This window comes from Arvicanthis niloticus, chromosome 15 (assembly GCF_011762505.2).
Source record: "Arvicanthis niloticus isolate mArvNil1 chromosome 15, mArvNil1.pat.X, whole genome shotgun sequence".
In the NCBI taxonomy this organism is placed as follows: Eukaryota; Metazoa; Chordata; class Mammalia; order Rodentia; family Muridae; genus Arvicanthis; species Arvicanthis niloticus.
In genome coordinates this window covers 23,040,210-23,052,342 of record NC_047672.1, presented here as the reverse complement: position 1 = coordinate 23,052,342, position 12,133 = coordinate 23,040,210, and positions in this window count along the sequence as shown.

Genomic DNA, 12,133 nt, shown 5'->3' with positions numbered 1-12,133 from the left:
GACACCATCTCTATCTTTATGTGAAAGTAAGACAGGTGCAGAGAAATTCAGTAATATGTTCAGGGTCACTCATTTAGACAGGCAATCAAGCCTGGTTGTGTCTGACTTCATATGCCTACTTTCATCCTGATACGTCAAACCACTCACCTGAAAGACTAGACTCACAGTTCATTCACTGGCAACCTGTGCTAGGATGCAGATACTTACAGCCAACCATTGGAGTGATGTCAGGGGCCCCTATGGAAGAGTTAGGGGAAGGATTGAAAGAGTAGAAGGGGATTGCAACCCCATAGGAAGAACAACAACAGTATCAACTAACTGGATCCCTTAGAGCTCCCAGAGACTAAGCCACCAACCAAAGAGCATACATAGGCTGGTCCATGGCCTTGTTCAGCCTCAGTGGAAGGGGATGTGCTTGGTCCTGTGGAGGCTCGATAACACCTCATTCTTTAAACCTGTTCAGATGCCTGTGATTGTGGAGATCATAATAGAGGGGAGGCAACTTCTGTTGTTTTTCTAAATGGATGTGGTGTGTCTATGAGATTTTCTTATTACTAATTATATTTATACCCATGGATTAGTACTACTGTTTACATTGGCTGGAGAAGCTCCTTTTTTCAGCGAGCAATGGTAAATTCGGAGACTTGTATTGATCAAAGTGCTGAGAACAAGTGGCTTTTATGTGCTCTACCTTAAGGGACATCTATATGAACCCCATCTTAAAGCTCAGGATGCATCATGGAAGAGGGAGTGAAGAAAAGCTAAGAGCCAAAGGAAGGGGTGGAATACTGTGGAACACTCTTCTAGGTATAATCTGGCCTCGGCACTCTAGAACTCATAGTAGCTATGACTTACTACACAAGACGTGAGGAAGATTGGGCTACTCCATATCCTGTAATGGAGTGGGCTCACAAAATGTTACCCCTCCCTGGGGATCTATACAGTGTTAGTAATTGCTGGAGGAAGGAGAGTGTTTTCATGTAGTGTATCCCTGCTAAAATGCCCTTGTTTCTTTAAGAAACCCTAATGAAATGTACACTGTAAGAAAACACAAGCCAACCCCAAACCATGAAAGTATAATGAGGACTGGATGGGAAGAGGAAGGAGATCAATGGCGGTAGGAGGGGAACAGGAGAAGGTCATGTGAGATGACTGTGTTCAAACACATTATATAATACATCTATGAAAATGTCAAAATGAAATCCATTTTATGTATAATTACCATATGCTAAAAACCTTAAAAATTGTGAAATGTAAAATAGTCAGAAAAAAAAAAAAGACAAAATAAACAAAACTCCTCAGAGAAACATGTCGAAACACAGCAGCTCTTGGGGAAGCCTATTGTAGGATACATGTGATAGACCTGCGTTTAATTTAGGAGACTCCATTTATTGTCTCCTGCTATTTGCTGGAGGACCCAAAGATTTTTGCAGTGTGTAGGTTTTGCTCCAGAAGATCCTCCCAACTCCCCAGTTGGTGTACCCAAGTAGGCGCAGAGGGCTATTTGTTTTGGAGGCAGGAGGAGGCAAATAAAATACTGAGTTCTGCTTTAGAGGAGGAGCATGGCAGGAAGTCTGCCTACTGGTCTCAGTGTTCTCACACGCCACCCAGCAGTAAACAGCCACATGGGAAGAAGGCAACTCCAGAGACCAAGTAAGCCCATGGACTCAGAGCTCTCATGTCTACAGTATTCTATAGGCAATGGAACTGAGACTGCTGGCCCATTGTCTTCCCTGGAAGAGCTGGGTAGAAGTTGGGTGTTTCCTGTTTTCTGTGTTGCCGTTCTGCTTTGGTCTTCATTGCTTGGTCACTGCTTTTTCCAATATTCTTCCTTTCTTTATCCTTGGATCACCATCTCTCCTCCGATACTTCAACTCTTCATTTGTAAAGTCATACACACACAGAGGAAAGCTTGAATTCACCATCTTTCCGTGGAAACCATCCTGAACCTCTGTGTCTTTAAAGGACCAAATTGACAGCCTCGTCTTATATTTGTCCTTTACGGGGGCTCTGGAGTTGTTTTGGGTTTACAGACATCGAATAACATGTCAGTTGTCCTCTGGCTTTGTTGAGAGCAGCAGTATAGTAAGAAAATCACAAAGGGCAGAAAAGTAAATGATAAGAATAGCTTTCTTTCCTGGGAATGTTAATGCCCTCTTATAGCAGTCTATAGTCCTATGAGGTAAACATCCATCACAGAGAGGAATCTGAAGCATAGAGAGGCTTGTCTAATCAGATAGCCATTGATTGGTTCAATTGGAGGCAGTGGCAGATCTGATTTTAAACTTACTACCTTCCTATGCCTGGCAAACACTATTCCTAACTTCATCCCACTGCTAGAGGAACTAATAGGTAGCAGGGTCTAACTGAAAGCTGCAGTTGAGTTGTGCGCCCTTGTGAGGGCTTCTCTGGCTATGGCAAACTTGCCTTGATGGGCTAACATCCAGAAAGCCTGGGCTTTCTTCTGTGTTGTTTGACTCTTTCCTAAGCATATTTTACTTTTTGCATTTAATGCATGTGCCTGTGCCTGTGTGTTTATGTGCATATGCACTCATGTGCAAGATTCCTTTGTGTGCCTGTGGAGGTCAGAGGTCAGGGCAGTTTGTGGGAGCTGATTTCCCCTTCCCGCCATGTGGATCCATCAGGCTTGGTAGCAAGCACCTCCACCCACTGAGCCATTTTGCCAGCCTGAATCTATGATAGGAGATAATAGTATGGTTACATCTCAGTCTTATAAGTCTCTTACTGAAAAGCAAAAATAATAAATGCCCCAAACTGGTAATTCTCATGCAAACAGGTAACATATATTTTAGTTTTATTTGAATTTATAAAATAGTTTTTATTTTCATTTTTTCCTTTTGAGATTATAATTACAGCACTTCCATTTCCTCCCTCCAAATCCTCCCACGTTTTTATCCCACCTTCCTTTAAATTTACATTTTTTACTCAAATGCTATTGCATGCATATATGAATATACACATATATTCTCAAACATTGCATGTATATTGTTATAGTATGCATATATAGTCTTAAATATCACCTGTATAATGTTACTAATATGTATGTTTTCAGGGATGACTGCTTGGCACTGGACAACCACTTGGCATGCTCTTCTCTGGTGAAGACCATGTCTGTTCTAAGCTTCCCACAGTTGCTTAGAGGTCTTTGTGTAGGACTGAGTTCTTGTAGACTCTTCTCCATCCAGTTTGGCATGTTCATCCCTGTGTCATCCTTGTTCAGCTCACATTTGGACAGGCATATTGATGAGGCTCTATGAGCATAGCTTCTGATATTTCTAAAAGACACAGTCTCACAGCAAACTCTCAGATTGTTTGGCTCATGCAATCTTTCAGCCCCATCTCCTGCAATGTTTCCTGAGTCTTGGCTGCCAAAGTGTTTTATAGATCTATTCACTGGGACTAGCTCCCCAGCTTCACATTTTTATTGGTTGTGGTTTGCTGTAGTGGTCTCCATCTGTGGCAAAGATAAGTTTCCTTGATAGGGGGTAAAAACTACAGTTATCTGTGGATGTAAAGAAAAATGTTTACATGTTGTTGTTAGGGATCATAAATTAATACATTCATGGTTGTAGATTCTCCTCTAATAACCATGATTTCACTAGCACTTAGTGGTGCTCAGTTTCAGTTCCAGACATGGTCTTACCCTTGTTTAGCAGATCTTAAGTGCAACTAGAGAACTGTTAGCTACCATATCAAGGTATACGTCACAGCACCCTTAGAGTTATCATTCCATGCTGGTTGTTGATGTGGATCAAAAATGTCATAGCCTGGTAGGACTGTGTGTTGCTTTTTAGCTTAGGGGTCTCAGCTCCATTTCTGGAGTTCATAGTGTCTTCAGCAATAAAGACTTGCCTTCCGCCTCTAGGAGGTAACCAAGGTCAACAGCAATAAGTTGTATGTTCCAAAATAAACACAGAAAGGATCCATACTTTCTAATAATTATATTATTTTATGTAAATAAGATAGTGTTAAAACTAAGAAATTAACATTGATACATTTCTACTTAGTACACTGCACCACTTTGAAGCAATTTTTGATAAGAATACATTTTTTGTTGTTTTTAAAAGAACACCACCACTTCATTTAATTGTCACTTCTTCTTAGTTTCCTCTAATCTGTGACAATTTCTTAGACCCTCTTTATGTTTCATTATCTTTATAATTTTGAAGATGATCTTTAAGGCATTTTATAGAAAATCTTTCCATTTGGGTGCATGAAATTTTTTCTCATGTCAGGTTGAGGGGTTGGACTTTTGGAGACATGTACCAAAAAACTGACATGGCCTGTCCAGTACTGATGCTAACCTTGGTCATCTGACTAAAATGCTCTCTCCCAGGTTTCTCCACTGCTAAGTCACAGGTTTCCCATGCTCCATTCTTTCAGCGGTATGCCCAACTAAACTTACCCTGAAAGAAGTTAAATTACACTTCCAAACATTTTTGTCTCTAATCTCATCTTCCTCTTCAAATTTCATACTATGGGATCTAATAAAACATCTCCCATTGTTCTCTGTAAGATCTATGCAGCCAGTGTGCTTATTCATGTTAGCTGCTCCTGAGCCTTGTCACCCATGCTCATTATCTTGTTCTCCACAGAGAGTGCAGTCTTGGCTGTACCAAGAAGCCAGAATGTGGAGTTTGCTACTTCCTCCTATTGCCAATTTTCATGTGTCAGTCATACTGATCAGAGAGCAAGAACTTCTCTTTCTAGGTGGATGGGACAGAAACTGGAAATACTCTGAATATGAATACACTTAGCATTTTCCATATTACATATGCTTATTAATAATAATCTTGAGATTTAAAAAAATAGCTGGATGAATACAATTTATTTAGAGAACAATTGTGCTTAGGTTAGCAGCTGCCATAGTGGAGTTGCCTCTATGCGATCTTGTGGCAAGAAAGGCACAATCTTGGGAAAGTAAAAGTTTTCCTGCAGGATTTCAAAAATTGTTGATTATTTGAGATTTTTGCACAACATATTTTGATCATAATTTACCCTTTTCCCAACTCTTCCAAGATAACACCCCTTTCTCCATTCATCTAGTTTTGTGTCCCCCACTCCTGCCCATCAAGAACAATTTGTACTGCACAAATATTCTTGGATATATGGCCTTCTACTGGAGCATGGTCAACTAACCAGGGTCTATAATCTTAGAAAAAATGGACTCTGCCTCTCCAAGAGGCTAACAATTGCTATTAGATCCATGGCTGGGGATGAGATGTAAACTTGGCCCCCTCCTTTTACCCTATGAAATGCATATGATTCAAGCATTTGTTTGCAGCCCTTTAGTCTGTTTTTATTTTTTTCTATTTCAAGAAATTAAAAATAAACCTCTTTAGGTTCAGAAATATTTTTCTTCTGCTGAATATAGTATGTTGTTAGGACTTTCAGTTTGGCTCTTTATATGATATCTCTGCTGAATTTCATATTAATATCATGACCATTTTTTAATTCCATTTAATTGTCTGTCTGGGTTTTCTTACAGACTACTGTATTTCCTTGGAATCACTCGTTTTAATACCCTTTCAGGGATTTCATTAACTTCTTTGTCTTTCTTAGAGTCATATTCTACTAGAGTTACCATGCTCTGCCTTTTTATATATCTATGTCCTGTGTTAGTTACTTTTTCATTTCTGTGACAAAATATCTGACAGAAACAGCTTACGAGGCAGGAGGATTGATTTCAGTTTACAGTTTAGCATAGGAGAGTTTGGTGGAAAATTGTGGTGGGAACAAAGTGAGTGAATACAGGAGAGGTCCAGGGCAAGCTGTAACACCCAAGGATATTTACCCAGTGACCAGATTCCTCTAATTAGGCCCTCCCTCCTACCTTTCACTACTTTCAAATAACATAATCACATTATGGGATAGATCCATCAATGAAGTTAGACCTCTTATGATCTAATTATCTGTGAAAATTGCACAAAAAGACCTGCTTTACTGTCCTTCTAGATACTTCTCCATCCAATCCAAGCTGACAGAATTGACCATCACATGTCCTTCTTTGCCTTGATACTTGTGAATATGACTGATCAGTTGCTCCCATTGAGTCAATTGGATTGCTTTCATAGGAAAAGACTTTCTTGGGGGTAGACGTCTAGTTGAATATAATCTCAAAATGATATCACATAGCAATAACCTATATGGGTCCCACCTCTTGAGTACTCCAACTGTGCACACTCCTAAACAGTTCCACAGTTGGGCTTGAGCCTAGGAAGGTGGCAAGGCTTCCGAGTAGCCAAAACTTTAGGTGGCCAGTGTTATCAGTGTAGATGTTTGGGAGAGTATGTTTATTTTTTTCCTAAAGTGAGAGGACTTTTCCAGTTTCAGACTGGGTCACTTTTTGCAGGGCATTTTTCTCCCTTCTTTACCAGATCTCCTAGCATCTCCATATTTCAATTGCTTTGTTTATACAATCTATATTGCTATGTTCCTCCAAGGTTCCCTAACTGAATAACTACTGGTAGGAGAGATGTTTTGGCAACAGGCTTACATCACTGCCTTGGTCTGTTTTCTTGTCCATCACCTGTTTTACATGGCAGATAGCCCCTTCTCTGTCCCTTCCAAGGGTTCTGTTGATCTTAGCTTCTGACACACTCATGGCTGCCTGCGCTTCTCTCCATTCTATCATGTTGATCATGTCCATCCCTAGGGTGAACCAGATTTATCAGAGAAGCTTTGTAGAAGACAGTATGTGTTTAGAGAGCTTGGAGCCCATGATCAAAGGGAAATAGGGAAGTAAGGATATTTTGGGGGGACCTTCTTTTGTCAGTTTTCTATAAAAGAGTTGGGTTTTATATCTTTAAAGATTTTTCTACTTTGACACCAACTTAAAGAGTATAAACTAACATTTTCTTTCTTCTGAAAATGTAAATTATTTTACTGCATTATAGAAATGAAGACAGGGCTTTATGTTTGATAGAAGTTTTATTATATTTCCTCTCTATATGGTAAATGATTAATTTACTTTTTACATTATATGTACATGTTATATTTTCTTATATTGAAAATAAAATGTTAGTTAGAAATTATGTTTGACTTAATTTGGGTTTTATTGCTGTGAACAGATACCATGACCAAGGCAACTCTTTTTTTTTTTATTGGATATTTTATTTATTTACATTTCAAATGTTATCCTTTTTACAAGTTTCTCCTCTGCAAATTCCCTATCCTATCCCCTCCCCCTACTTCTATGAGAGTGCTTCCCTATCCATCTACCCACTCCCACCTCATGGCCCTGGCATTTCCCTACACTGGGGCATCAAGGCATCACAGGACCAATGCCCTTTCTTCTCATTGATGCCAAATAAGGCTATCCTCTGCTACATATGCAGCTGGAGCCATGGGTCCCTCCATATGCACTCTTTGGTTGGTGGTTTAGTCAGTGTGAGCTCTGGGGGGGGGGAGAGGGGGCTGGTTGGTTGATACTGTTGTTCTTCCTATAGAGTTACAAACCCCTTCAGTTCCTTCAGTCCTTCCTCCAATTCCTTCATTGGGGTCCCTGTGGTCAGTCAGATGGTTGGCTGCAAGCATCTACATCTGTATTTGTCAGGCTCTAGCAGAGCCTCTCAGGAGACAGCTATATCAGGATCTTGTCAGCAAGCACTTCTTGGCATCTGCAATAGTGTCTGGGTTTGGATTGGGAAAAGATCTTTACCAATCCTATATCTGATAGAGGGCTAATATTCAATATATACAAAGAACTCAAGAAGTTAGATTCTAGAGAACCAAATAACCCTAATTAAAATGGGGTACAGAGCTAAACAAAGAATTCTCAACTGAGGAATATCAAGTGGCCAAGAAGCACCTAACATCCTTAGTCATCAGGGAAATTCTTGAGATTCCACCTCACACCAATCAGAATGGCTGATCAAAAACTCAGATCAAAAACAGCAGATGCTGGTGAGGATGTGGAGAACGAAGAACACTCTTTCATGGTTGGTGGGATTGTAAGCTGGTACAACCAGTCTGGCAGTTTCTCAGAAAATTTGACATAGTATTACCTGAGGACCCAGCTATACCACTCCTGGGCATATACTCAAAAGATGCTCCAACATATAACAAGGACACATACTCCACTATGTTCATAGCAGCCTTGTTTATAATAGCCAGAAGCTAGAAAGAACCCAAATGTCCTTCAACAGAGAAATGGATACAGAAAATGAGGTACATTTACACAATGGAGTACTACCAAGGCAACTCTTATAAAGATAGCATTTAATTGGGGCTAGCTTACAGGTTTAGGGGTTCAGTCCATTATCATCAAGGTGGGAGCACAGCAGCATCCAGGCAGGCATGCTGCAGGAGGAGCTGAGTGTTCTACATCATCTGAAGGCTGCTAGCAGAATACTGGTTTCCTGGCAGCTAGGATGAGGGTCTTAAAGCCCACAGCCCAAGTGCCACATCTACTCCAACAGGGCCACACCTTCTAATAGTGTCACTCTCTGGGCTGAGCATTTACAAACCATCACAATATTATCATTAATTTTTGTGAACATTCACTTATCTATTAATGGTAGTAACTATAGACAAGCTTTATTTAAGGAGAAATCAATTTACCACTTTTTCACTTTAGTAAATCTAATTGAACAACAAGACATTTACATTCTGGAGAATTCTTTGAGCTCCAGTCTTACCTTTTAGGGTGAAAGTCAGTTAACTCCTGTGATCTATGTTAATAGGCAAGACTTAGGACCTGTATGGGGCAAAATGAGCACTGAATTCACTTATTTCTGGTCTCAAAGAACAAAGCTCCTGAAAAGTCATAGCTTCACCTTTCTGGTTCACTTTTGCCTCTCCTTGGCAACAGTTGGAGCTTTAGTCTTTGTGTTTGTTGGTTGGAGACCATTTGTAACCAAATTCACAGCAGTAGTTTTTGTTTTTTGTTTTTTTTTTTTTTTCATGTTGCTAGTGACTGGAACTAGCCCATAATAAACATGAGTATGACTGGTTAGCTGTACTCACTAGTCTTAAAGCTCCTGTTTGTATTACAAGAAACTGAGGTCCAGACAAAGACAGTGGCTTGCCTACATGTTCACAGAGAGCTTGTTACAGCGCTGGAGCCATTGCTGCTCCCTGACTCCTAGACTAGCTTTCTTTTCATGATACCAAGTCAGCCTCCTGAAGTACCAGCCTCACTCTTCAGTCTGTAAATCACATCCTTTTCTCTATGAACTTTACTTCCTCTGCTTTATTTTTTATTTTATCCGGACTTGTTTCTTTTTTTGAGATCATTTCTAGGGGACCTGGAATCCAAGTAAGTACTACTTAATATCACTTAATGTTTTTCTACTTCTTTTTTTTTTTTTTTTTTTTGGTTGTTTTTTCATCTTACTTTTTTTTTTTTACTGGACATTGTATTTATTTACACTTCAGAAGTCATTGCCTTTCTCCATTTTTCTCCCACCCAAAAAACCCTATCCCATCCCCCCTCCTCCTTTTTGCTTTTATACCATTATAATTACATGCAAGTATTAAGGTCTGTTCTAGGTTGAGGAACTAGCAATACAATAGATGCAAATAGTCAGGGAACAAGCAAGACAATAAACACAAATAGTCAACGAATAAGCAAGACAATAATCAAAGTTTCATGGTCATTTTTCTAGTTCTTATTAATCAGGTTTGTCTACTTTCATAATTCACTTTTTCTGTCATTCTTTTTCTTTTACCCAAAGCTGCAAATTGTTTCATGCTATTCACTTGTGGGCACTAGTTGCCATTCAAGGGAAGGCTAGCTCTTGATGGTATCATTGTGAGCTACATTGGGTCAGGTACCATCTTTTGTGTTCTGGAGATGATAACATCAATTATTTTTAAAATAAAAGAGTACTTTTTGCTAGAGGATGAGTGTCTATTATACTAGTCCTTTTAAAATAGATGTCCCTTTTGACTATAATAATGCCAACAGAATCTGACAATATTATATTCTTATTTATACATAGACTCATTATTTCATTTCATTTTAATAACAACTGCATGCTGACAATTAATTCTATCCTCACTTTACAAGTGATAAAACTGGTGTCATGATTCACCCAAGACATCCTCAGCTGGTAAATGATACAGAGGAAGTAGTCTTAATTTCTTTTTTACTCTAGTTTTAGTCTCTTGACATCTTGGTAGGTCATTTTATACACACAAAATATACTAGGATTATTCTATTAAATGATTAAGCTTATTAATAGCTTCAAACACATAAAGTAACAATTTATATTTCAAATTTGATAATTGTGCTGTGCTTTGGAGCTAAGTTTAAATTTCCTGACAGATCACAATTTTCATGATTTTCTTTAAGAACAAAATAGTCAAGATGTGAATCCAACCTAATGACCACTGTCACATAAATAGGTAAATAAAGAGGAACATAAAATTGCAAAGGGATATTAACACCCCCCCCCCCACACACACACTTAAACCACCACAATTACTCACCATGTCTTCAACACACATTGCCAGGTACTGCTACATTAAAACCGAGGGGCTTGAGTGTGGCTGGTTTTTTGTTTGTTTTTATTAAGTTATTTATTTACTTTACAGTTCCATTGCAGCTTCTCCATTTTCTTGTGAATAACAGGGGTAAAAGATGAAGCAGAATTTGAAGGACGGGCCAAGCAATGACTAGCCCAACTTGAGACCCATGTCATGAGAAGGAGCCCATCCCTGTTACTATAAATGATATTCCACTATATGTGCAGACAGAAGCCTAGCATTAACTGTCATCAAAGCAGCTTCACCCAGCAACTAATGGAAACTGACTCAGAGACCCACAGCCAAACATTATTAGGTGGAGCTTGGAGACTCCTGTAGAAGAGGGGGAGGGTGGATTGAAGAAGCCAAAGGGGTCAAGAAGAAAACTTACAGAATCGACTAACCTGGGCCCATAGGGTCTCACAAAGACTTAACTGCCAGCTGGAGAGCATGCATGGGATAGACGTAGGCTTTCTGCACATATGTAACAGCTGTGCAGCTGGGTCTTCATGTAGTACTCCTAAATTGGGAACAAGGGCTGTCTCTGACTACATTGCCTGTCTCTGGATTCCTTTTCCCTAACTAGGCTGCCTTGTCTAGTCGATGAAAATGCACCTAGTCTTACTGCAACTAGATAAGCCAAGGCTGGTTGATAGCCATGGGAGACCTCCCCTCTCTTGAGAAGAAGGGGGGAAGAGGTGGATGGGTGGAGGGGAGAGGGAGATCTTATTTTTCTGGGTACTAGAGAGGAGGAGGGATAGAAAGATAATGTTATATGAAGCAATGGGTATGTTAATTAACTTGATTGTGCTAGTCATTTCATGATGTATACATAAATAAAATACATAGTTTCTAGTTTAGCAATTACAGTTCAATAAAATTATTTTCTGTCCCATGCACCTTTTGGGATTTGATTTCCTTACCCTTCTTGTGGATGATTTAATTTGTGACAGGTGTGAGCCTGCTTTGTGTTTTAGCAAGAATACAAATCTGGAGGCAAATTTCTGTTCTTGAATTGAATCCTATGTAATTACATCTTTTGTAGTTTGCATTTTCAAAATTGTAGCTGATTGTGTGTGTGTGTGTGATCTCCCTTTCAATTATATGTTATGCTTTGGCATGGAACCAACTTGGAATAAATGTTTAAATTGATGGAATATAATATATGAACACGAGTAAACATAGCTCAAACAGTATAGAAAAATATGCATTCACCATCATTAGTCCCTCTCTCTTGGCTATAATCAATAATTTTTCATACTTTTTAGTTTTTCTAGTGATTACATTCACTACTAGATAATAATGACCAATACCTGCTAACTTGGTTAATCAGCACAGAGGTCAGGGTTACATTCTTCCTGAAACACAAAGCAGCCTCATATCTGTTGTAATATAAATAATTGAGTAATAACTTTAGAATTTTATCCATTATGTTTGGTATTATCATACTTCACCCTAAGTTCATTTCTTTCTGTGAAATTTAATTAACTACATTTTAGTTATAGAACCAAATACTCATTACATTCTATCAAAAAAAAAAAAAAAAAAGTAAGTATAACTCCATTCTGCCCACGCCCTGAGAACTTGAGTAAGAGTGACAGAGGAATTTGTTTGATAGAGAGTAGTTCAAGCACGGTATCTT